Below are 26,921 nucleotides of genomic sequence, written 5' to 3'. Positions count from 1 at the left end.
GAGAGAAACACATCAAGCCTTCCTCCTGTCCGTCATCACATCAATCTGCTGTCGTTCAGTAAATTACACACTGGCTACGGAAACAGCAGCATTTATGTGTGCGTCTTTACTGAGCTATACACTTAGCTTTACAATTTGTCCCCATAACTGAGCTAATAACAAAACCTCTCTTCCAAGACATGTAGTATAATAATTATCATCAGCTTTAAATACAAGACGTCTTTGGTATGTTCTCAAAGTGACTGTGTAAGTGTGGGTTTAGTTTGTTAAATCTGACCCCACATATAAACTAATATAAAACCTCATCTCCATTTGCAAAAACAATTAATAATATAATGATTTATATATTTAAGTCTGTCTGAGGTTTTTCATTTTAAATTAGCATTTTTATCAGGCGCCTATGAAAATAACATTGGACATTTAAAAAAAAAAAACATTCAATAACTGACTAATAACCTTTTCTCTGCCAGTGAAGTGAAATTACTGAACCTAAACACAGGCCACTGATAAAATCTCAGACGGACTTGGAGGTTTTTGCATCTGAACTCTTATATATATATATATATATATATATATATATATAGTATTATGCTTTTTCTAAAAAGTATTTTTTTACAGTTAATTTTATTTATTTATTTGGTTAGTCAATATAAATATCTTTACATAAAAACAGTACAAAGTAACTTGTCTTCATTTAGGTACTCAGTTAAGTGTATTTGTGTGTGTGTGTGTGGAGAATAAAGTGATTTATAAAGAGGCATGTGATGTGCACATAAAGGATGAGAGAGATTGTTTTGATGGAAGGAGGAATATTTTCAGGTAATTATGTTTAATAAATTGTGAAGAATTGTGCGAGTGTGTGTGTGTGTGTTTTGTGTGTGCATGCATTGATGCAATAATAGGTAACCCATATATCTCCGCTCTGACATTGTGAGCAGACTCATCCTTGAGCATTATGGGATGCGATTCATTCGGCTAGTTTATTTACCACCACCACACAGACTTCTGGAAAAATCAGGCTTTATTGACATGCACATGCACAAACACACACGCACACACACACCGCTAGAAGATTGAGGATTTATGGGAGCTGGACTCTCTATTTGCACAGAGTTAATGAGGTATGCACATGCAAAACAGGGCTTAACGAACAATAATTACCTGTCATACACATGAGCACAGCAGCACACACACACACGCAAACACACACACTAACAGCTTTCAGATCTACAAAGGACGAAAGATTATCACAATGTCAGCACAGAAACTTAAAGTGTGTGTCAGTCTCTCTCTCTCTCTCTCTCTCTCTCTCTCTCTCTCTCACACACACAGACAGGTTTATTGCATGCAGTAAAATAACAAGACAGGATTTCCCGGAGGAAAATTGGTTGCTCTTTCAGTGCTCAGGAGACCTAATGGAGTTTTTTTTTATGTTTAAAAAAAAAAATAGACACAAGTGAGACAATTGCTGAAAAACAGCATAAACAGCTATACAAAAATATGGATAACTTTTTATTGTATTTTATATTTATTTATTTTTGTTTTCCTGCTGGACACCATATGTTTATTATATATATATATTTACTATTTATATTTAGAATTATAATTAATATTTGAACCAGAGTCAGTATCATTAATATACTATTGTGGATTTGTTAATATTTTGAATTATATTTTATTTCTATATTCTCTGTTTTCACTTTAATTTTAGTAATTATGAGCTTTTAGTCATATTATTAGATTTTTAAAATGTCTATATATTTTTCATGAAATTTCTTTATTAGTTTTTGTTTATTTAGCTTATTTTAGCATTCTAAGTTCAACTAAATAAAATGAGAAATGTTGCCCTGGCATCTAGCTGAAATAATTTATTTATTTATTTATTTTTTGTTTTGTTTTGTTTTCTTTTGTTTTCTTTTCTTTTATCTTTTTTATTATTATTATTTCAGGTATGTTTTTTATGTCAAATAAATATTTTTTATGGTTTCAGTTATAGTTAACTATAATAATCCTGTCATGATAATTTGAGTCGTTGGTTGAAGTTGTACTCTGCAGGACCGGAGCTCAATAACCCTGATTTAGATGTGGCTGAAACTAAAAAGAAAATTCTGCCAAAAAACTGAATAAACCAAATATTAGGAGAGTGCTTTTCTGCTGAGACTAAATAAAGGAGAATATGTCATGCGTCAGCTGAGCTAAGCAGACACAAATTACACTAACAGGTATGTGAATGAAGACTGGAGCATGTTTTTACACACACACACGTGCAGACATAAACACTCCTGCGAGATCGTGAAAAAGCTCACGCAAACAGCTGCGCAACACCACAAACACGCACTCACAAACAAACACACATAAACAGCTTCACATCTACACTATGATTCTGACCAATTCTGGACGAAACCGAGACGGCACGCTGAGCTCTGAGACACACGGTGGATCAGTGAAGGGATCTCTGGGTAAAGGTGAGGTCATTTAGCCTCTAACACACAGGTACAGTACAAACCCTGCAGCTTGGACTCTCTCATGTGCTGCGTTTCAAAGCATCCAAAGCCTAAATGAAATATTGCCTTCTTTTATATTAGGATATGTTATGCACAAAAATGCATTAATTTTATAAACTTTTGGCATATTACAGTAATTCCTCACATTTTAATATATTGTCGCAGGGTGGAAGAAGTACACGACAAGGAGAGTGCAGTGTAATACTTAGTCAAACTTAGTGATTTATTAGTCAAACAATCGGTGATAGGTGAACAGGTGCGCTGCGGTGCTCTGGGGGCTCTCTGTGGGGTTCCTCCTCGTGGTGGACCGTCGCAGTGCTGTGGCCTGACTGGGTCGCCTACACGCTCGTCTCTGTAAAGAGAAGAAAGAATGCCCATCAGAATCTCTCCAAGCTGGAGAAGACTTCCCCTGTCTCCTGGCCTCGCATGGCTTATCTGGCCGTGGGCTAATCCAGAACAGGTGCGTCCGCTTCGGTCCTGACGAGCGGGAGCAGGTGTTCCTGATATGTTTCCAGGGCAACGCTGATGAGAGACCGGGACGCTCGTCACACTCCCCCCCCCCCTAAGCGTTGTCCTGGGCCTGGCGGACAGAAAAGGTAAGACCATGGGGGAAACTGGGGGTGGGTGGGGAGTGACCCCTGACAGACCTGCATAAGCTGACCAAATCCGTGACAAACCGTCCGCATTGGCGTGAGAGGCTCCGGCTCGATGGCGGATGTCAAAGCAGAAGTCCTGGAGCGCGAGGAACCATCGTGTCACCCGGGCGTTGGTGTCCTTTGCCCTGGCCATCCATTGGAGTGGCGAGTGGTCCGTGACCAGGGTGAACTTCCTTCCGAGCAGGTAATACCGCAGCTCCAGGACGGCCCATTTGATCGCCAGAGCCTCTTTCTCCACGGTGGCGTAGTTTTTCTCCGCCGGGGTCAACTTCCTGCTTATAAACAAGACGGTATGCGCGGGGCAGGGCGCGCAGGAGGCGATCGATGACTACACGCTCCGTTACCTGGGCCGCTGTCGGGGCTCCTTCCATGAGCCAACGGTGGGCGAGTCGCGCGAGCTCGGCAGCTTGGGTCCGTGCCGGCCGTCGGGGCTGGTATGCCCAGTCGAAGAACTGTTGGGCGGCACAGACGGGCGAGAGCCCCACCCATGCTAAGATCTCTCGCTTCACAGTCTCGTAGTCTTCCGCCGCGTCAGCGGACAGGCTGCAGTATGCTCTTTGAGCTTCCCCCGTGAGCAACGGCGCCAGCGCACTCGCCCACTCGTCAGGCTCCCACTGCTCAACCTTTGCGGTGTTCTCAAACAGCTCCAGGAAGGACTCCACATCATCATGAGCTGTCATCTTGGGGATGAGCTGGGTGGCTTGTTTCCGTGGGTCAGGTAACGGAAGACGCTGGCGGGCGGCCGAACGGAGCTCCGCGAGCTCGAGGTCAACCTGGCTCTGCCGGCTGGCAAGATGTTCCACAATCTGTTGCTGTCGCAGGTTGACCTCTGTGAGTTGCTTCAGGAGTTCCTCCATGGTTTGGGGAGGAGTGGCTGCCTACAAAAACACGAGAAAAAAAAAAACAGTGGGGTGAGTTCAGTGAGTCACTTTCTACTCAAGGTTACTGTACAATGATTGACTGTTTAGGCAAACAGCATCAGCAAACAGCAACATTTCTTAATGTTCTTTACATTTTTTTTTTTTTTTTTTTTTTACAAGTTAAATTAAAAATATAGCTGCAAGCAGCAATTAGGTGGCCAAGCAGCTGCAGGTATACCATAAGTTATTCACAATCCAAAGAACACAAGGACAGCAAAACTTTTCTGAGGTTATCAGCAGTTTAACCCTACTTTACAACTCTGTCCCATAAAGTTTACCGTGACCCTCAGGACAATCCTAAAGTCTCCTATTAATGTTCACTTCAATAAGGAACTCATTGGCTTACCAAATCATGTTTCCATCTGAATGTCAAGAAAACTGTAAGCATGTTTTTTTTGTTTTTTGTTACAGAAAGGGTAAAGTTTGATGTTAAAGCAGAAGTACGTCCAAAGACAGAAATTCATTTAAATATTTAGGAATAATAATTGACACCCAGCTTTCTTTGAAAGGTGAAGAAAGTGGTTATTAGAATGAAATTAAATTTAGACAATTTTAGTTTCATTAGAAACAGCTTAACTTAAGAGGCTGTGATGTTATTCATGAAAGCTATGATTCTGCCGCATATACATATTGCATAAATAAACATGCAAGTCTGATCTTGAGACTGTTGAAACAAGCTCTTATAAATTAGATAAAAAGCCAAACAGTTTCAATTTTTGTGGTATTTCAGTTATGTATTATTTTTTCAAGCTGAACACATGATAAAATTTGCTGATTTTTGTTGTTGTTGTTTTTAAGATTCTTACAATTCTAATTTTGCTTCATATTAAGGAGTGCATAAATCAGATATGAGGAAGAAACACAAGAACAATAGAAAAAGTACTTTTAGTCAGTTATCATTTGCCTTTAAAAGAACTCATGACTGGAACAGACCCCCAATAGAATTAAAATATATAAAAATCATAGTGGTTACAAACAAACAAATAGGTATAAATAAGGTCAAATTAAAATTGTGAACATTTCCAGGGATTTATTTAATTTAATTTAACATTTAAAAAAAAAATAATAATAATGTGTATTACCCCGATTTTAAAAATAATTAAATTAAATGAATGAGTAAATTGTCAAGGCACAGCTTCACTTTCTGACTGGTCTCTTCACAGCCAAATCTGTCTGCAGGAAAACCATTTAGAAAATAAAACAATCTGCTTATGGACTTCTTGAAAGGAGGTCATGTAAAAGCTGTAGGACGAGTTCAAAAAACAGTTTTCAGTTAAATTGTTGGGGAGAAAAATTGAGTTTAGTTTCAAGGCCTAAAGGTTGAGAGAGTTTACTGCATGTTTCACGATGAATCACAACAGCACAGAGTTGAAAGAAACCATTAATTTGCCTTGATCCTAACCAACTCAGTGTGAAGGTGTATGTGATTGTGCAGACGTACCTCTATGATGACACCAGGAGCGCTGATGATGTGAACTGGGTCATCTCTGCTCTCTGTGTCATAAGAGAGCGAGTACTCCAGCCGGCCTCCATACGCCAAGAGCTGCAGACGCAAACACACACAAACAGCAGCGAGGGTCAGCAACCGTGTCTGCTTTCAAGAAGAAGTCAAAAACAAGTTCAACACGCAGTGATTATTGATGAAGCCACACACACACACACACACATATCCCTGCCTCTCTGAGCAAAGCCGAGCGCATTCTCTGCCTGTTATTGAATAACGTTACGCTGCAGGGCAGACTGGAGGAGGAACTCCAGCTCCGGGGGGGGGGCTACACTTCACCGTTTGCTTCTTGCATCCAGTGCTGGCTTTTTATACACACACTCACACACACACAAGCATACATACTCCTACACTTCACATCTCCCAAGTTTGGCTTGGGTTTTACTGCAGCGGCCTGTGAGTGGAGGTCAGAGCACATCTCCTCACGGCATTCACATCCAAACCAAACATCATCCCACTTTTATATGTTCTGCCTGCTCATGTCTAAAGGAAAGACGAGAGACATTTGTCTCCTGACCAACACGTGAAAAACTATTGATTTTTCAGCACTGCGGCTGTCCAGCACACACTGAAATGACTTTTGGGCAAATCGCCCAACAAATGCCATATTTCACGCCAAAATCAATAGTAACAATAAGAAATTATGTTTGGCTTACACAATATGAAGCCTTATTTAAAGACCATTAAGATCATAACGTTATTTTCAGGCTTATTAAGTGCAATTTCTCCCAAATTCTCATTACTGTAATGCAAGTAATACACATATGTGACCCTGGACCACAAAACTAGTCATAAGGGTAAATTTTTATTTATACAGGGCCGGCGCCAAGGGGGGGCACTCGCGGGCCATGCCCCCCCAAACGAGTTGCTGTGCCCCCCCAAACGAGTTACTGTGCCCCACCACTTTCCATCCTCCCTCCTCCTTGTTGAGCGTGATCGATTTTGAAAGTGAAAGTACTGATAAAACAGCGCACATAAGATAGATGATCTTTATTTAATGATTAATGACCTAATGATTTTTGGCATAAAAGAAAAGTTGATAATTTTGAGACATACAATGTATTTGTTGGCTATTGCTACAAATATACCTGTGCTACTGATGACTGCTTTTGTGCTGCAGGGTCATATATATATATGCACAGAGCTGGGTAGATTACTTACAAACTGCAATTCCAAATTATGACAAAAATTGTAGGTAGTTATGTTATCCATTACACATCACATTTTAGGTAACATAATCAGAATACTTTTAGATTATTTTGATCTCGTTTATCACATTGATTTAAATAGGATAGTCTTGTACGATATTGACATAAAAATACAAAAAGTAAGAAAATATATTCTGTTTGTTGTTATCAACAACATGAAACGCATTAACCATTATAATTAGTGCTGGGTAACAATTCAAATTTTTAATCGCGATTAATTGCATGATTCTTTCTACGATTAATCCCATTGTTATGCAACAAAATTCAATAATGAATTCAAAAGTAGTGTGTTGCACGCTTTTCTCATTTAAAAGTACTGCTATATGAACAAAAGTGCAATAACATTTGGTTTGTGAACACTTTAAACAAATAAGGTGCTTTTTTACAGCAGTATTCCTTTTACATAGTAGCAGTTAAAATACCTGTTATAGAAAAACAAGCTATGCTCAGAGTCCAGATCCTCGATCATAACATTATAACAGGCACCTTCCGAGTACAGACCTGCACAATCACAGGACCCAACGCAGCAGAGTGCGGTGCTGGACAACACTTGATGGGCGAGAGCGGGCAGAGACTCATGTGTGCGGGATGTGGGAGAATAAGGGTGTACTCAAACTAGGCAATCTTGTGCGAGCACGTCTGACCCCCAAAGCCCGGTTCGTTTGACTAGTGTGATCGCTCCATGCCGAGCCATCCTTAACTCGGTTGGAAGAGGTGGGCCAGAGAACGGTTTAGTTGGGCTCGGGCGTGGTACACATGTAGTGTTAGTGCAGCACAGAACTTCTGATAACCGATAATTCAAATAAAAATGAATATGTTCATCACTACTTGATGCAATGTTGAAACACTTCTTAAACCTGAAATGATTTTTGTAAATCCAGTGATCAAATGCTATGTAGCTACCAAACCAAAGACTGACCTCTGTGTGAATCTCCACAAAACCTGAAGACTTTCTGAGTGTCTCTGTCCTTTCTTTTAGAAAGGATGCAATCAGAGGAGCAGCACATAAATACACACAGTCTAACTCAAACTATGTGTTGAACGCCAGTGACCGCTAAGTATGTTGAGACTAGACGTTCTTTACAAATTCTGATTTCTAACATGTTTGTAAGATGTTTGTCTGATTGTAGTGACATCATTCTGTCCCTGATGCTGCTGATGTGTACGTGATCAGAGACAATTTTCACAATATTACACCACCTCAAGTGCTTTTAAAAAATCACTTACGCTCGTAAAATAAAAGTGCTTCACAATGCCATAGAAGAATCTTTTTTGTCTAAATGGTTCCATAAAGAACCTTTAATATCTGAAGAACCTTTCTGTGTCACAAAAGGTTCTTTGTGGTAAAAGACGGTTCCTCGGATTATAAAAAGGTAAGCCTTTGACTAAATTGTTCTTTGTGGAGCCAAAAATAGTTCTTCTATGATACTGCAGTGAATAACCTTTTAATAATAATAATACATTTTATTTAATATAGCGCCTTTAAAAGAGTACTTTCTCAAAGCGCTTTACAACACAAGCAAAAACAACAATCCAAGGTAACACAAAATAACAATCAGTTAAAGACGAAAATAAAAAGTTTTAAGACGAGATTTAAAAATGCCCAACAAATTTGCTTCCCTAATGTCAGCTGGGAGAGAATTCCACAATTTGGGGGCGTAAGATGAAAATGCCCGATCGCCCCCAGAATGCAGCCGTGTTTTAAGAACGACTAAAAGACCACTCTGAGAAGATCGCAAATTGCGACTAGGTGTATAGGGAATTAAAAGCTCAGCCACATACTAAGAAGCCAGACCGTGCAGTGCCTTGTAAGATAACATGATAACTTTAAAATCATTACGGAATCTAACCAGGAGCCAGTGCATCAATTCCAAAATTTTAAGCACATTTATTTTTAAGAGTGTACTACAGGATACAATCTCTCTCTCAAAAAAAAAAAAATCTCTCAACTACTGCTGTAAAATATACATGAGAGTCAGTTGGTATTACATTACTATAATATGGAAGGTGAAAATTGCCTGATTTATATACGCACACTTAAATTACACTCAGTTAAGTTTTTTATAATAATAAAGTTATAATAATAACTTTACAATTTTTGTACATATAGTTCTACTCTAATTAAATTTTAAAAATTTGTGGCTGTCATTAAAACCTGACAGATTTATTCAAACATAAATTAAACATTGGAGACCAAAATGGGAATAAATGTTATATGATGCATACATTTAGCAAAATGCTCCTCACCAGAGTTCATTTTTCTAGCTGACTAACGAGTTAATGGTCACCTAATATGTTTTTTTTTCTGAGGTAAATGCGACACATTGTTTACAAGTTGCTATATCAACATCTTTCTGTGGTAGAAACACTGGCTGAGCGATTACATGAGACAGGATACAGATTTCAGTAAGTTGTAGTCTTTCTTTTAACATACCTTCTGATGTTCATTCATGTTTATTTCATGCAGAAACATGTATTAAAGCAGAGGAGATGTGTTCACTTGTGCTTCGCGCTGTCGCTCTCAAACTGATGCGCTACAGCAATCTGACACTACACACTACACTACACAAATAACCCCAATGGCTTTTTCATCATAGCAGGTGACTTCAACCACACAAACTTAAAGACAGTTTTGCCAAAGTTCTACCAACATGTGAACTTTGCAACAAAGGGAAACAACACACTGGACTTTGTTTACACAACAGTAAAGAACGCTTACAAGGCTGTACCACGCCCCCACCTTGGGTACTCGGACCACATCACTGTTATGCTAATCACAGCATACAGACCACTTCTCAAACTTGCCAAACCTGTTCAAAAACTCATCACAATTTGGCCAGATGATGCTACCTCAACACTACTGGACTGCTTTCAGTGCACAGACTGGAACATGTTTAAAGAGGCAGCCACCTACAACAACCACACAGACCTGCACGAGTACACTGAAACTGTGACTGCTTACATCAAAAAGTGCAATGATGATGTGACAGTCACCAAGACCATCACTGCTCGTGCAAACCAGAAGCCATGGATGACAGCAGAGGTTCGTGGGCTGCTAAAGACCAGAGATGAAGCATTCAGATCAGAAGATAAAGCAGCCCTCAAAACAGCAAGAGCCAATTTGTCCTGTGGCATTAAAAATGCAAAACGGTCATGCTCAAAAAATCAACAATCACTTCACAGACAGCAGAGACACACGGAGCCTGTGGCAAGCCATTCAGACCATCACTGACTACAAGCACCCGCCACAGGCCTGTGATGATGACACATCCCTCCCCGATGCACTCAACCACTTTTATTCACAGTTTGAAATGCAGAATGACACACCAGCACAAAAACTGCCCACACCTCCCCCAACGACCGGGCGCTCTGTCTGTCTCCAGCCGACGTAAGGAAGACCCTATCTAGGATTAACCCACGCAAGGCTGCGGGTCCTGACAACATACCTGGCCGTGTTCTGAGAGACTGTGCTGCACAGCTGACAGATGTGCTTACAGATATCTTCAACACCTCGCTGAGCCAGGCAGTCGTCCCCACGTGTCTCAAATCCACAACAATCATACCGGTACCAAATAAATCACCTGTGTCCTGTCTAAATGACTACCGTCCCATAGCACTGACTCCAATCATGATGAAGTTCTTTGAGAGGTTAGTCATGCACAACATCAAAACCGCTCCAGTTTGCATACCGTCCAAACCGCTCTACGGACAATGCAATTTCCTCCACCCTCCACCTGGCTCTTACCCACCTAGAAAATAAAGACTCCTATGTTAGAATGCTGTTCATTGACTTCAGCTCAGCATTCAACACAATAATCCCACAACAGCTCATAAATAAGCTAAACCTGCTGGGCCTTAACAATTCCCTTTGTAATTGGATCCTGGACTTTCTAACCGGAAGACCTCAGTCAGTCCATGTCGGCCACAACACCTCAAGCACTACCACACTGAGCACAGGTGCCCCACAAGGCTGTGTGCTCAGCCCGCTGCTCTTCACACTGCTGACCCACGACTGCACTGCCAAGTTCAGCTCCAACCACATCATCAAGTTTGCTGATGACACAACAGTGGTAGGTCTCATCACCAACAAGGATGAAACGCACTACAGAGAGGAAGTGGCACAGCTGGCTGAATGGTGTGGCACTAACAATCTGTCCCTCAATGTGGAGAAGACAAAGGAGGTTGTGATGGACTTCAGGAGAAACTCCGTTGACCACCCCCCCACTGACCATCGACAGCTCGACTGTGGAGAGAGTCAGCACGGTGTCTGGTACGGGAACTGCAGTGCTGCTGACCGCAAGACCCTCCAGTGGACAGTGAACACAGTGGCAAAGATCATAGGTGCCCCTCTCCCCTCCATCCTGGACATTTTCCTTACACGATGCTCCAGCAAAACCAACAGCATCCTGAAGGAATCCACCCATCCCTCCCACAGTCTCTTCCAGCTCCTACCATCAGGAAGACGGTACCAGAGCATCAGAGCCCACTCTGCCAGACTGCTCAACAGCTTTTTCTCCCAGGCTGTGAGAGCCCTGAACTCAAACCACCCCGCCCCCCTCTGAAACCCCATGCAAACCCCTACCTCCTGAAACATGGACCACCCCCCACCCCAAACCTTACCAGACCAAAGAAAAAAGTGTATGGAACTTTTTTGTGCAATTCGAAGTGTGCTACACACAGGTGAGTGGGCCTGTACAAACCACCTGTAGTAACACACTCTCCTCTATGTGCACTAGACACTTTACACACACTGCTGCGTGTACACAATCCCAAAAAAGACTCAGCAATATATGTATGTTTACATGCTCATGCACTACAAATCATCCTGCAATGTTCCCCCAAACAGCTGCTTGACTCAAAATGTTTCTCTTTGCACATGTACAGTATTTATGTGAAGCATTCATATAGTTTGTATATTTTATCTTTTATTTCTTTAGTTTGTATAGGGTAAATATTTATGTGACGAATTCGTATAGTTTGTATTTTTTATCTTTTATTTTTTTTAGTCTGTATAGGGTAAATATTTATATATAGTATACTTATAGTTAAAATCTGTCAGTAGGTTAGTTGTGTATAGGTTTATAGTGTTTTTTACTTCATTGTTGTATGTCTGTATTTATGTAGCACCGTGGTCCTGCGAGGCACGACATTTCGTTCCACTGTATGTCCCCACATGTAGCGGAATGACAATAAAGCTCAATTTGACTTGACTTGACATTAAACAGCACCAAGACAATATTTATTGTTCAAAAATTATACTAAAATTTACAAAATTTGAAAACTGAGACTTTGTTTCACATCAAAATTAATAAACCACAGAGCTTATTATGATTTATTGGATAGGAGGCACTACAATGTTTCCTCCATTAACTGAAACTAATCAATTCTTGGGAATCCATATAGTTCTTTGTAAAGCTGCTTAGAAACAATGTGTATTGTGAAAAGCACTAAAGACAGAGAAAGAAAAAGATTATACAATAGATCTAGTGCTCAAATTTAATTAGCCAAGCATTGTTTCCAAATACACTGAATTTATGAATCAGTCATTGTCTGAATCGTTCATTCAAATGTTTCCTTCAGATTCAGGAGGAAAGAGGTGAATGTCTTTTTGAATGAGATCTTTGAATCACTCACTCAACCAATTGGTTTGAAAACAGAATCATTCAGGAACAAAACACTGCTAATGTGTGAGATCTTTGTTCCGCTGTGTCTCTGGACATTTTTTAATCGGTGGATCAAACAATATAAAATAACTGGCAATATTGTGACTAAATTGCATGTTACTCAATATAATATCAAGATACAAGAAATATCACACTCACAGTCTGGTCTGGATATCAACATTACCTACGGCTGATTGACAGCTGATATTCGGTTTGACAGCTCTTGATTGTGTGGTATTGCTTCAGTATAACACAACTGGAATGATGCACTGATCAATCCAGGACCAAAATATGAAGCACGTATTGATAATGCAATATAAGTGTATTCTTAAGGCATTATATTGAATGCATTATAAAAAAAACTTTTAATGTGTTATAAAATCTCATGAATTATCATAACAAAAATGATAATACATTATAGTAGCTTGACATTGTTTATTTAATATCTGCACAGTACCTTACTACATCTCTTGAGTCCAATGTTTATATATATATATAAAACTAATTGTATTAGTAGACTTAGGCAGGGTAGGTAGAACGTTCACATACTTGCAAAGTATCCTATATTCAACTTTTCTGTTGAGGAACCATCAAAATAAAGTGTTAGCATACAGTATATTCAGCAGACACACTACTAATACTCTCATGACTGCTAGTTGACATGTAGTTGCAGAGTTACTTATCAACAGCTGTCTAAAGGGTGCCATCAAAATAATCAAACTGATATTATATTTACTTTTACTTACTTTTTACTTTTGTCATTTAGCAGACGCCTTTGTCCAAAGCGACTTACAAATAAGAAAAAGTAACTAAAACTAAAAGTTACAACTCTATAAATACTATATACCCACATATTTAAGAAAATAAAGAAATTAGATAAAATTGACACATACATATAACAACATTTCAATAATAAATATATAAATGAATAAACTAAAATAAAAAGCGATACTTCTATCCTATTTATTTATATATATATTATATTACACATTCATCTGAACTGATGGCTGATTTTTTTTCCATTATTATTACTTATAAGTGGTCTTTGTCTGCTTTAAGTAAAGTGACATAAGTAACGTGGCAAGATATGAGACTTATAATACATTATAACTATGAGAAATATAATCCATTGTAACTTAAGTGGATGGATCGTGTTCATTGTGTGTCAAGTTGTCAGCAGATAGACACGGGACACAGAGGTAAGTGCAATACAAACAGGTTTATTGAAAAGCAGCAGAGAGGAATGAGATGAGCAGAAAGTTTGGGTAAGCACGCGGGGAATGGGAAAGTCACTTGGGGCTTATGTGAGTGTTAATGTCCTTGTTTCTTTATCCAGGGGATCCAGAGAGAACAGCGGAGCGTGGAGACGGTGGAGCACAGGAGCGATGGAGAATGGGGATAGGAACACAGGAGCAACTGGTAGGCAGACAAAAGGTAAGTGGGTCAGGTTAGTCAACATAGAATGTTTTAAACCAGACAGTGAGTGAACGGGAGGGATGCAGGGATATAGTGCTGCTGATTATTGCTTACAGTATGCAGGTATAACCTTCTGACTTTGGGAGATCTGTGACGAAGTCGACTCCGACGTGGGACCAGGGGTGACGTGGAATGGGTAGAGGTATGTATGCTTTCCCTGTATGGTCTCGATCTTCAGCTCGGCTTGTCTCTGGCGGGGTAAATCAAGCTTGTGAGGGCTTGTGAGATGAAATTGCCTGAGGATCCCGAGTCCACGAGGGCAGGTACTGAAATTAAATGACATGGGGTGAGCAGTTGTACTGTTAGCAGTGGTAAGGTAGAGATAGCAGGCTCCAATTGGAGGGCCCCCCCCGAATGAAGTGCCCCAGAACTCCGTAGTAGAGGCATAGCCCCGTGGCGAGACGTCAAGCACGCTCAGTGCGCGAGAGGCATTTAGTATCCATTTGCATAGGTTCTGGTACCGGAGGACAGGCAGCTGGTGAGGACGGAGAATGAGCGGTTATGTCTGGCTGACAAGCCGTGTGATGTTGGGAGATCTTAACGGCCTTCTGCATAAATCTCTACAGACCGACAGTGGCATCATAGATCGCCATCTGGGCTCTGATCTGTAGATTCAAGCCCTGACGGTGAGCAGTGAGTAGTGCTGCCTCGTTCCATCCACACGAGGCCGCCAGAGTCCGGAACTGCAGAGTATAGTCACTGGCTGAAGAATCTCCTTGGCGGAGGCGGATGAGTTGGTCGGCAATGGAGAGCGAGTCGGTAGATAGGCCGAAGACCTCCTTGAAGTGGGAAGAGAAAGCATCGAAAGAGTTAATTATAGTGGTCTGAGAGTTCCAGATGGCTCGTGCCCAGAGCAATGCTCATCCGGTTAGCAGGGAGATCAGGAAGGCAACTGTAGAAGCCATTTTGAGTTTAATCTAATCTAAATTTTTGTGCTATTGGAGCACTGGTATATTTTGTAAGATTTAGGGTCCTTTATTTTGTAGGGACTTTTAGTTTGATGGTTGGTGAGAATGTTTGAAGTTAAAGATGGCCGCCTCTCACCTTTCTAAAAACAAAAGAACAAGGAAGCTGTTGGAACGTATTGAGCATACAGTTCTTTACAACGCTATTGAAATGCTATTGAATCACTATTGAACACTATTTGGACATTATTTTTGATATTAAGTTGTGCCTTTTTTGACCACCATTTTTCAACCACTTACCAATCGTTTGTTGGATTACTGGAGTCCATGCTTTGTCTGTTACTACCAACCTACTTACCTGCCTGCTGCCTGCCTTGCTCTGCTTACCTGCCCTGTTTACCTATCTGCTGGAATCCCATCTCATCCACCTCAAAAAAGGTACAATTTAAGTTTCTCTGTGTTGGATAGCTTGTCAAAGAAGCTAAGCAATACGTCCCAGCTAAGAGTGGTCCGCCACTACAGCAACTTTAGCCCATTCGCTGGAAAATTTATGGGATTGCATCTCTATGTAGACTGAAACTTGGAGTAAAAAACGGCTGGGGGCCATGGGACTGGCAGAGGCAGGCTGAGGGTGTGTGACCAGAGAGAGAGCTCTTCGAAGAGTGCTGACCAGCTCTTCGAGGGGATCTGCGGCGGGGAGGGTTCGGGAACTCCATCTCCGGTCGTTGGTTCTGGTCTGGTCTTCTGTCAGCAGATAGACACGGGACACAGAGGTAAGTGCAATACAAACAACAGGTTTATTGAAAAGCAGCAGAGGGGAAGGAGATGAGCAGTAAGTCCGGGTAAGCAGGCGGGGAATGGGAAAGTCTCTTGGGGCTTATCTGAGTGTTAATGTCCTTGTTTCTTTATCCAGGGGACCCAGAGGGAACAGCGGAGTGTGGCGACGGTGGAGCACAGGAGCGATGGAGAACTGGCATAGAAACACAGGAGCAACTGGTAGGTAGACAAAAGGTAAGTGGGTCAGGTTAGTCAACATAGAATGTTTCAGACCAGACAGTGAGTGAACGGGAGGAGTGCAGGGATATAGTGCTGCAGATTAGTGCTCACAGGTGGCGGTGATCAGAAATCAGGGGATTGGTGAGTGTCGTTGATGGAGACTGCAGTGACTGTGGTGACTCTCTGACATAAGTAACTATTAATATACATTAAAACTGTTCTTACGAATATTCATGAGATGATGCAACATATTATAAAGTTATTTATAATGCATTATGCATTCATTATAATGACTTATAATACCTTTATAATGTACTATAAATACGGGCTTCATAGAAAGTGTTACCGATACTTTTGCAGGTTATGTAAAACACTCAAACTTTTATTAACAACTCCTTGTGTGTTCTCATTTAATCGCATGGAAATCATTTGAAAATTGGTTTTGTGGCATGTCCACGGGGAAAAAAAAAGAAAGAAGTGATTTTGGGAATATTTTATGTAAAAGTTCCCTTTTTTTAGGAAGGGGTATCAAATTGCACATAATCATGATTGCACATAATCTCCATCACACCATGTGAAACACCAGTCCACGTGTGAAATCCGTGAGCGAGCGTGGTAAAGACCCACAATTTCCAGGTAATGCGTACTTTAAACTATTAATGTAAAAATGTCTGAAAGTCTCTGTGGAAGTATGAGCAGGTCTCTTATTTAACGTCATCTTACCGAAGGAGGCTGTTGCCATAGAGATAAACTATTACCAGACACCCTGTCAAATATGCAGCTACTCGGTAGAAAGAGTGAATCTGTAGAAACTCATAGGATCCAGCATTTAAAAACTTTTATGTCACATACCCAATAAAAATGATTGCAAATGTGTGTAAAATGCGTGTCAATCTAAATCTACTGTAATGTTCTTTTTTAGGGAAAGCATTAAATGTTCCAGTGTAAAAACAAATACACAATGTCTGACTCAAAAGCCATAAAAACATCCTCAAAAGTGATTAGTCTTTTGAAACTGTGTGTATTACTGCAAATATAAATCAGTGAATCTCATGAAGAAGTGTCTATTGTTATTTCTGCAACAAGAAAAAAAATAAAGATGATTGCATCCTTTTATCTCACAATTCTGAACTTTTTCTTGCAATTCAGAATTGCAAGATATAGATTCAAAATTGCAAGATGTAAACTCAGAACTGTGAAATATAAACCTGCAATTCTGAAAAAAAAAAACATCAGAATTGTGAAAAATAAACTTGCAATTGCGAGAAAAAGGCTAAAAACTACCTTTTATTTATTTATTTTAATTCTGTGGCAGAAAATGTCTTCTATTCATATTACACTGCAAAAGCAGAGGGAAAAATATTTATTTAAATATTAGTTTTATTTTGCCATATATGGTAAAGTGGATTTGGTGGACAATGTGCTTTATTTTAATGAAACTAATGTCACAGTACAAATAATCCTATTGATTCTAAAAATAGGCTTTCATTTCATTAAGAAAACTGTAATTGTTGACCAAGTCATGTTTGTAGCATTTTGACCAATCAGACACAAAATTATTTGTTATATTTAACAAATAATCTCTTATGCCCCCTCACCTAACCAAAGGGCCAACTATGAGGATCTGTAGACCCTTCACCCGAAATGCATCTGCATGGCAACCCATCTGTTAACACTTGTTTTATTGTTCAAAGGAATGCGGGCAGAACAACTCACTTAATTTACCCTTAGGAAAAATACATTATGCCATAAAAATGGACTCTTCTCTAATTAATTCAAAGAAAAACCTTTCTTTGAATGAACACGCATATCTTCAGGTCATTGTGTATATTATTACTGTTCTTGTATATATTTTTGTGTATTGTATACTGTTTTATGCATGCTTACGATAGATCACTAGTTAATATCACTTTAGCTGTACCATGTTTAGTCTTTATCAATTTGCCTAAGAATCTTTAGTAGTTTGTGCATTAACCTAGCCGAATTACCTATGCAAATTACCATGTTCAGAGACAAAGAGTCGACTCCATTGGCTATTTGACACCCCAGAGGTGTGACCTCTGCAGATAAAGCTCTAACATCAGTGACGCCCCTGCAGTCTGCAGTTCTGTTAGATCCTAAGAGGATGAGGAGGATGTGAGCTAGAACTCCTCTGGACCCCTTACGTTTTTGTGCCAGGCCTTGCGGCCTTGACTTTCCTTTCAACCAAGGATCCTCGGATCTCAGCAGATCTCTTTCTTAGCTCTTTTTCCCTTTCTACCTGGGAAGAAACTCCCAATTACCACCGAGCCAGAATAACATCTTTTGGAGTTCATCACCCTTCCAACACCACCAAACCTTCAAATCATCAGAACTTTCATCCGAGACTGCATCCGGACACTCGTTCAACGACCAAAGGCATTGCAAGTATCATACACTTAACTAAACAAAACAGAGGTTTAGTATAAGCTATAGACCCCGTTATAAATGGCGCTGATGGTTTTATTCAGGTGGTTAACTAATTCTTTTCATAGCTTCATTCTCTGGTTTCCTGATGGTTTCATTTGTTAGACTAGTTTGCGTTAGTGTTTAGTTAATACAACTCTTGTGCATAAATTACACGAGTTTCTGATTCTGCCTTGCAAATTAATGTCCCTTTACGATTTTTGATCCTTACTACATGCTCTAATGTATTAATACTTAGGAAAGTATTTTCTGTGGCCAAGAAAATATACTTTCTTAGAGTTAATATGAACTTACACTTAATGTTCGCTGGATGAACAGATTAGTTGATGGCAATTTAATTCTGCTACAGTTATTACTGTCAGCCGATATAAATAATTGTAATTAATCATAATTCATTGTAATTATTTATATACAATTCCCTTTTGAGCTATACAATTTACTACATGTTCTTGACAGGCATCAGGAGATTCACTAAGAAACAGTTTTTTTATGGTCAGCGAATTCAAAAAGGATGAATCCTTCACTTAAAACTTTAAAAGTCAATTAAATATACAGCCTAATCTACGAGAATATGAAAAGCCTTTTAGATGAATGCTGACAGTGCCTTTAAACTCAGAGTAATGGCATCATTAGCAGTGGAGAGAGTTCAGAGGTCAAAGCACATTGGTGACCCACTTTAACAGCTCAGGGTTTATTCCCACATCACACATCTGAATACGCAGGACAATCACATGCATATTCATCTCATTCACTGTCTTGTGTGTGTGTTCAGCCCTATCTAAATGCACATTATCAGTCTTTTAATGTGAATGTTATTGCTTTAGTTGATATTTGAAACACTCATTAAGATATTTTAACAAAATCTGTGAGGTATCTGTCCCTGCATTGAAATCCACAACGCAATCAAAACTTAAAAGATTCTAAACGGTCATAAATGCATCATAAAACAAATCTATATGAATTGAGCAGGTTAGTCCAAGTCTTGTGAATAGATACAATCACTTTACGTGATGAATAGCTGATGAACAGTTTCATTAAAAATCTTAATTTGTCTTTCATAGATTAAGTCTTGAGTAAACATGCATATCAAGAATAAACAAGATTAGTACACAAGTTATATAAGTAGGAGTTATAAAAATTTCATGTTACGTTATGACTGTGGATTAGTTGAGCTCTTAGGGAAGAGGTGCATCTTCAGATGCTTTTTTTAAAGGCCTCAGCACATCCATCTGTACATGCTTACATCCAAAAGAAAAACCACACACAAAAACACTTTCAGTGTAAACAGCCACTTATTTACACGACACGACACTAGTTTTGGAAGAGTAGCCTCAGTGAATTGGCCGAACACGTTTGAAAAATGATCTGGATGGGTTCATGATGCAGTTCGGACCGCTCTCTCATCGAATCATTTGAAGCGGTTTCTCAGTCAGTACAACAGCCTCATGATATTTAAAGGTGTCGTATGATGCGATTTCAAGTTTTCCTTTCTCTTTGGAGTGTTACAAGCTGTTTGTGCATAGATAAGATCCCTGAAGTTGCAAAAACTTAAGTCTGAAAACCAAAGAGATATTCTTTATTAAAGACTCGACCACGCCGCCCTAAAACACGAACACGAACCACATGTCTACGATGTGGGGAGATTTGCAAAACACCGCCCAAATGTATATGCAATTAAAGAAGGCGGAGCTATTATTCTGGCTGTAGTATTGTTGCTGCCGCCTGAGCCATGTCCCGGAGATGCTGTATTTCCTTGTGAAAGCGAAACTACTTTGTTTGGGCTTCCAAAAGAGGACACAACTAGAAATCAATAGTTAAGTTGAAACAACACTGTTCCAGAACAGTTCAACCCAAATATTAGAGTGTGTGCAACGCATTTTACGGAGGACTATTTCCTGAATCTGGAAGAGTAGCCTACAATGCTAGCTTGCACAAAGGCTGTTTCAAAAAAGTGGGGCAATTCCAACGTCACATTACATTATTAATTTAGCTGACGCTTTTATCCAAAGCGACTTACAGCTGCTATATATGTCAGAGGTCGCACGCCTCTGGAGCAACTAGGGGTTAAGTGTCTTGCTCAGGGACACATTGTTGTCTCACAGTGGATTCGAACCCAGGTCTCTCACACCAAAGGCATGTGTCTTATCCATTGCGCCACAACTTACCCAGACTGTCACAAGGACAGTCTGGCGCTTCTGACTCACAGCCTGTAAGTATGCTTTCATATTTAAAGAATTTGCCACTGACGATTCAAACGTGAGTTTTGAGCAGTTTAGAGTAGTGCTTGTTGTTTGTGTTTCTCCGATCACAAATGCAGACATGGTTATGTTTACGAGGTGTGATGCAACGCGATGCGTAAAAAGACAGTATAAGTCATTATAACCAGTAATTATGTCCCCACTGGATGCAACAAATGCCTCATTTATAATGGGATTTATTGTTTATGTGTCATCTCGCCGGGAAACGCCATCACAATACAGTAAGGGGGCGTAACATTTTCGTCTCATGCTTGAGGTATTCGGCCAATCACAACACACTGGATAGCTGGCCAATCAGAGCATGCCTCGCTTCTCAGAACGATGAGCTTTGTAAAAATCAGGGCATTTCAGAAAGGCGGGCCAGAGAGGAGCAAACAATAATATACAGTATGTGGAAAATAATGTTTTTTTATCCTTAAACTGCATAAACACATTGCATTACACCAAATAATGTTATTTTAAGCAACGTCTCATGACCCCTTTAAGAAAACAAAGAGCAAACGAGTGCTGGCTGAAGTGTATATTTACATACAGTCAACTGAACTGATTGAGAGGAATCTTTGAGCTTAAAGCTGTCATGAGTCCGGGCCCTGCGCTTCTCCCTTTCGCCACCAGAGGTCACCATCTCCCTTCCTCCCGGACTCATCTCATGTAAATACATACACCTGTCACATCACACACACCTGTCCCACTCATTACACCCACAGCTGTTCCCAATTGCCACGGACTATTTATGCACCACACTCCCGCTACTCTGCCGGGCTAAATTAAGTGTTATTGTGTTGGTGTGGATTCGACTCAAGGGATACAGGCATTGTGTTATAGTTGCCTTTGGTGTATCCCGTTTTCTGTTTTAGTTTTTTGCGTCGTGTTGGCCTTTTTGTTTGATATTAAAAGCACCTTACCTGCACCTGGACCCTGACCTCGTCTTTTCCACGGCGCTCCTCTTAGCATTCCGTGACAGAATTTAGCCAGCAATCATGGGTCCAGCAGGGAGGTTGCTCAATATCCGCCAGGGAGACCGGAGCATGGAGGAGTATGCCAGGGATTTCATTGGAGTAGCTCAGCGGGTGGATATGGAGAAGACCTGCCTCATGGTCTTTTTCTACGGAGGCCTGGCTGAGCCCTTCAAGTCCCTGGTACCATATTGGGACCCCGGGGAGTCGCTGGAGGACTACATCAACCTGGCTCTGCAGGTGAGCGGCTCAGCCTTCAGGTTGGAGTTAGCTGCGGAGCCCGTTCACAGTTCTCCCGAGGCGGCGATCCGGGGGGCGGCAGTGTTCACTCACGAGGCTCCCGAGACAGCGGTGCCCGCCCACGTTCCTCCTGAGAGAGCGGTGCCCGCCCACGTTCCTCCGGAGACAGCTGTGCTCCCTCATGAAGCCCCCGAGACAGCTGTGCTCACTCACGAGGCTCCCGAGAGAGCGGTGCTCGCTCACGAAGCCCCCGAGAGAGCGGTGTTCGCTCACGAAGCCCCCGAGAGAGCGGTGCCCGCCCACGAAGCCCCCGAGAGAGCGGTGCCCGCCCACGTTCCTCCCGAGAGAGCGGTGTTCGCTCACAAAACCCCCGAGAGAGCGGTGTTCGCTCACGAGGCTCCCGAGGCCGTGGAGCTCACTTCATGCCTTCTCGAAGTGGCGGTGTCCGCTCACAGTTCCCTTGAGGCGGAGGGGTCCGCTGAGGTTCCACACCCTGATGTGCCCCCCGAAGCGGTGGAGCCCACCATTGTCCGCTCCAGGGTGGCAGCTCCACACACACCTCTGTGGTGGCCGCTGGTTCTGCCCTGGGTCTCCATTCTGCCGGCGCTGCCTCAGAACCCAGGTTCCCTTCCACTACACGGGCCTGGCCCGCCATCCCTCCCCCTGTTCCACCTCCCTCTGGACTTTTGGGGGGTTCTGTGGAACGTCTGGAAGCCGTTCCTTGAAGGAGGGGTCATGTCATGAGTCCGGGCCCTGCGCTTCTCCCTGTCGCCACCAGAGGTCACCATCTCCCTTCCTCCCTTCCTCATCTCATGTAAATACATACACCTGTCACATCACACACACCTGTCCCACTCATTACACCCACAGCTGTTCCCAATTGTCACGGACTATTTATGCACCACACTCCCGCTACTCTGCCTGGCTAAATTAAGTGTTATTGTGTTAGTGTGGATTCGACTCAAGGGATACAGGCATTGTGTTATAGTTGCCTTTGGTGTATCCCGTTTTCTGTTTTAGTTTTTTGCGCCGTGTTGGCCTTTTTGTTTGATATTAAAAGCACCTTACCTGCACCTGGACCCTGACCTCGTCTTTTCCACGGCGCTCCTCTTAGCGTTCCGTGACAAAAGCTTTAACTAGTGCTCTGTCATGTGACTGAAGGACCGTTCAATTATTTTTGTCTCCACCCATGCTGTACATCAAAACTAAATGAGATTTTGGTTACACTTTATTTTGATAGTCCACTTTAGGCATTCTACTAACTATAAGTAGCTTTGCAACTACATGTCTACTAACTCTCAGTAGGGTAGGTTTAGGGTTAGTAGAATAAGTTGATGTATACTTGCAAAGTTTCTCATAGACAGTATGCTGTGGACCCATACAAATAAAGTGTTAGCAGATATTAAGCAGACAGTTTACTAATACTCTAATGACTACTAGTAGACATGTAGTTGCATAGTTACTTACTGTTAGTAGAATGTCTAAAGTGGACTATCAAAATAAAGTGTTACGGATATTTAGGTGGAGGAGAAAAATAAAATTTAATCCAAAACAATTTATTGGGACTACTACAAAAATACTGATTAAATTTTTTTTTTTGTCTTAATATCACAGTCGACGTTGCTTTTTCCAATTAAAAGAGAAAAACATACTGCATACTACTTTCATAGTGGCTTATATTTCAATATGGACAAAATGATATTCACACATTGACCTGTGTGCCAAAAATAACATGTAGAGTCTTTCCGCTCACTCGTTATATTGTTACTGATACATACTTATTATATTATTAGTAATATGATATGATATAGGCAATAAACACTGTCTGAAATTAAATGAAGGCGAGTCTCAGACAATTCGGTTCTGTACACTCCTCTGATTAAATTTTTCATACTCCCATTATGCTTGTGTTTAAAGTCCCCGGCTGTGGTTCTCCCCTTGCAGACACTGAAGTTAAATCAAGGACAAATGAAAGGCTAAATAAGCCTGTAACATAATGATGATAAATGATGTCTGTATTGTGGTAATGTGACGGCATCATTACAGCACATTATACATCAGCACAGTGTGCCGGCTCAGATTAACATACACACACACTCACACACACGTTTGTTTTTGTGAAAAGTGGGGACATCCCATAGGCATAATGTTTTTAATACTGTACAAACTGTATGTGCTATTGCCCTACATCAACCCTACACCTAAACTTAGCTCTCACAGAAGACTGTGCATTTCTACTTTCCCCCCACAAAACTCACTCTGTATGATTTATAAGCGTTTTGAAAAGTGGAGACATGGGGCAATGTCCTCATAAGTCACCTTCACCTTGTAATACCTGTCATACCTGTGTCACTATACAAATTTATGTCCTCATTTGTCACAAAAATGTGCGTGCACACACGCACACACACACACACACAAGCACTCACTTTCTTGCGCAGGTAAGCAGACGGGGTGCTCCAGTAGTACGGTGCTGTCAGGTGAGTCTGTGTGTCCGATTGGCTGACGGTGAGCTGGTGGGCTGTCTATCTGCTGGGCACCGCCCACACAAGCCCCTCCCCATCCGCTCCTGTCAGATACCATCCAGACATAGCCGTCACCTGCAAACAAACACACCAGGACATTCTGATCTCTGAGACCGTGCTGCGGGGCAAATGACAAAAGACAAAGTTAAATAAAAGATATAGATAAATGAAGAAACATTTAAGTGCATATTATCAATTCAGCAGAAGGTCCAGCAGCTCTTCTTTAGCATTATAATCATATTTGACATCATAAACCTCATAATCATTCAATCTCCATTATTGGAGCAGTCAGATTTGCACAAGAACAAATTAATTCCTTGCAATTTATTGCAGTTCTGCTTAGCAGTGTTTCGGTGTTCTTTTATTATGATTGCTTCTATTGTCATCATTTGTAATAAGTCACTTTGGATAAAAGCATCTGCTAAATGACTAAATGTAAATGATCATCTGTATTTTTGCCTGTATCCTTTCTCTAATGTGCAACATTCTAAATATTATTTCATGTTCAGTCAAATAACCTAAAAATGTCTCAGGTTACGCATGTAACCATGGTTCCCCCAAAGGGAACGAGACGCTGCGTCTGAAACGCTTTGGGAACGCCTTCAGCGTGACCGTGCTCTGAATTATCTCTACAATCAGTCCAATGGAAGGGCGAGGCGTCACGGGCGGTTGACGTCACAACTAGGAACCTTTAAAAGCACGTGAGGTGGAGCCGGCTTCAGCTTCTAAGAATGAAGCAAGCGCTAGCTGGGATGCCGGAGGAATGGCCCCAAGACGCAGCGTCTCATCCCCTTGGGGGAACCATGGTTACATGCGTAACCTGAGACATTCCCCTTCAGGAACTCGAGCTGCGTCTGAAACGCTCTGGAAATGAGATACCCACGCCGCCAAACTGACAAGTCCCTGCCTAGTGTGTACTAGGACGAGAGGACAGAAGAGCCCGGAGCGGCTCGAATGTCGAGGTCATAAAACCTTACAAAAGTGAGGGGCGTGGACCACCCAGCAGCGTTGCAGATGTCCTGCATAGACACACCTGCTAGGAGTCCTTGGAGGCCACCACACCTCGGGTTGAGTGAGCTCTGGCTCCCATCGGCGAGGGGAGCTGAGAGGACTCATAAGCAATATCAATAGCATCCACTATCCAAGCTTCTGCTGGTCGAACTCCCTGAAGGGAGGAGGACAGAAGGCCTGAAGTACGACGGGCTGTGGCATCACAGAGGGAACTTTAGGTATATACCCTGCTCGGGGGTAGAGAAAAAACTTTGGCCATACCGGGCGCAAAGTCAAGATAGGCAGGGGCAACTGAAAGGGCCTGCTTGCAAAGAGCCTCTAGTACCACAGCCAGGTCCCACGTGGGGACACGTGAACGTACCGGCGGCCTCCGCGGAGGAAACGTGTAACTAGCGGGTGTCTACCCACTGACTGACCACTGACAGGAACGTGGTAGGCCGAAATGGCCGCCACATACACCTCAATTGTGGAGTGGGTTAACCCTGCGGAGAGACAGGCCTGCACGAACTCCAGAACTGTACCAATCGGGCAGTTAGCTGGGTCGAGCTGGCAACCTGCTCACCATGAAGTGAAGAGCTTCCACTTCAGGGCGTACAGTTTCCTCGTAGAGGGAGCTCTGGATTGCAGGATTGGTCTTGAGCCACCACTGTAGGGGTCTCATGTACAGCAGGCCAAAAGGTATCACGTTGGACGCAGCTGCCCTCAGACCCAGTAGTCTCTGAAACTGCTTGACAGTGAGTGACTGGCCTTCTTTCACTCTCTTGACTGTGAGGATCGACTCGTTACGAGCAGGGGACAGACGTGCCTGCATCGTGGTCGAATCCCACACCACCCCATGATAAGTGGTCCTCTGTAATGGAGAAAGCACACTTTTCTTGGCGTTTAGTCTTAACCCCAGGTCTTTCATGTGGGCGAGAACGTCATCTCAATGTCGAGCCGCCGTTTGCTCTGATTGAGCTAGGTTCCTGAAGGGGAACTGAAGTTTTGTCACTGTTTGTGGGAGAAGAAACAGTTCATTGTATGGTCTATTAAAGAGTCCCTTCTGTACAACAACTCTGCCAATAGTTATTTCATAATAGTTAAAGAATTTATAGTTGGTATCAGCATGTATTGATTTAATATCAGGAATATTAAAGAGGTATATTGTATTGATTCATATACTGATTTAACCTGTAAAGCACACAATTTCTATAAACAGTATTATGTATTTTTAGGTAAATGAAGTCTGTTCTGTTCTATTACACTATTGATGGAAATGCTGTGTGTATGTTGTAACTTATCAGGAACTATTTTAAACAACATTGTTCTAATTCTTAAATAATTATTATACGTGCATTTTTTAAGAAATAAAGGCTACTCTTTTGTCACACTACAGGATAATGTAATTTTATTAAATTTTTTCATTGATATGTTTATTATTGAAAAGTTGTTATATGCATGTGTCAATTTTATTTAATTTCTTTATTTTCTTAAATATGTAGGTAGATAGTATTTATAGAGTTGTAACTTTTTAGTTTTAGTTACTTTTTCTTATTTGTAAGTCGCTTTGGACAAAAGCGTCTGCTAAATGACAAAAGTAAAGTAAAGTAAAGTAATGTACACACATTTTTTCACATTACTGTAATGAAAAAATCAATCCATTATTATTTAAAGA

At 41.3% G+C, this 26,921-nt stretch overlaps 1 pseudogene across 1 annotated transcript in view; it reads right to left on the bottom strand.

The window, feature by feature from the left end:
• LOC306879929 (laminin subunit alpha-2-like) overlaps window positions 1–26,921 on the bottom strand; it is a 225,482-nt pseudogene that overhangs the window by 158,836 nt on the left and 39,725 nt on the right. Inside the window, exons 10-11 of the transcript in view lie at window positions 24,161–24,331; window positions 5,522–5,623 (exon numbers count right to left, since the gene is read on the bottom strand). The product of the transcript in view is annotated as a laminin subunit alpha-2-like (transcript). The remainder of the gene's footprint in view (window positions 1–5,521; window positions 5,624–24,160; window positions 24,332–26,921) is intronic.

This window comes from Barbus barbus (assembly GCF_936440315.1).
Source record: "Barbus barbus genome assembly, chromosome: 14".
Classification (NCBI taxonomy): Eukaryota; Metazoa; Chordata; class Actinopteri; order Cypriniformes; family Cyprinidae; genus Barbus; species Barbus barbus.
The sequence above is the reverse complement of the archived record's forward strand: the minus strand, read 5'-3'. Positions and strand labels throughout refer to the sequence as shown.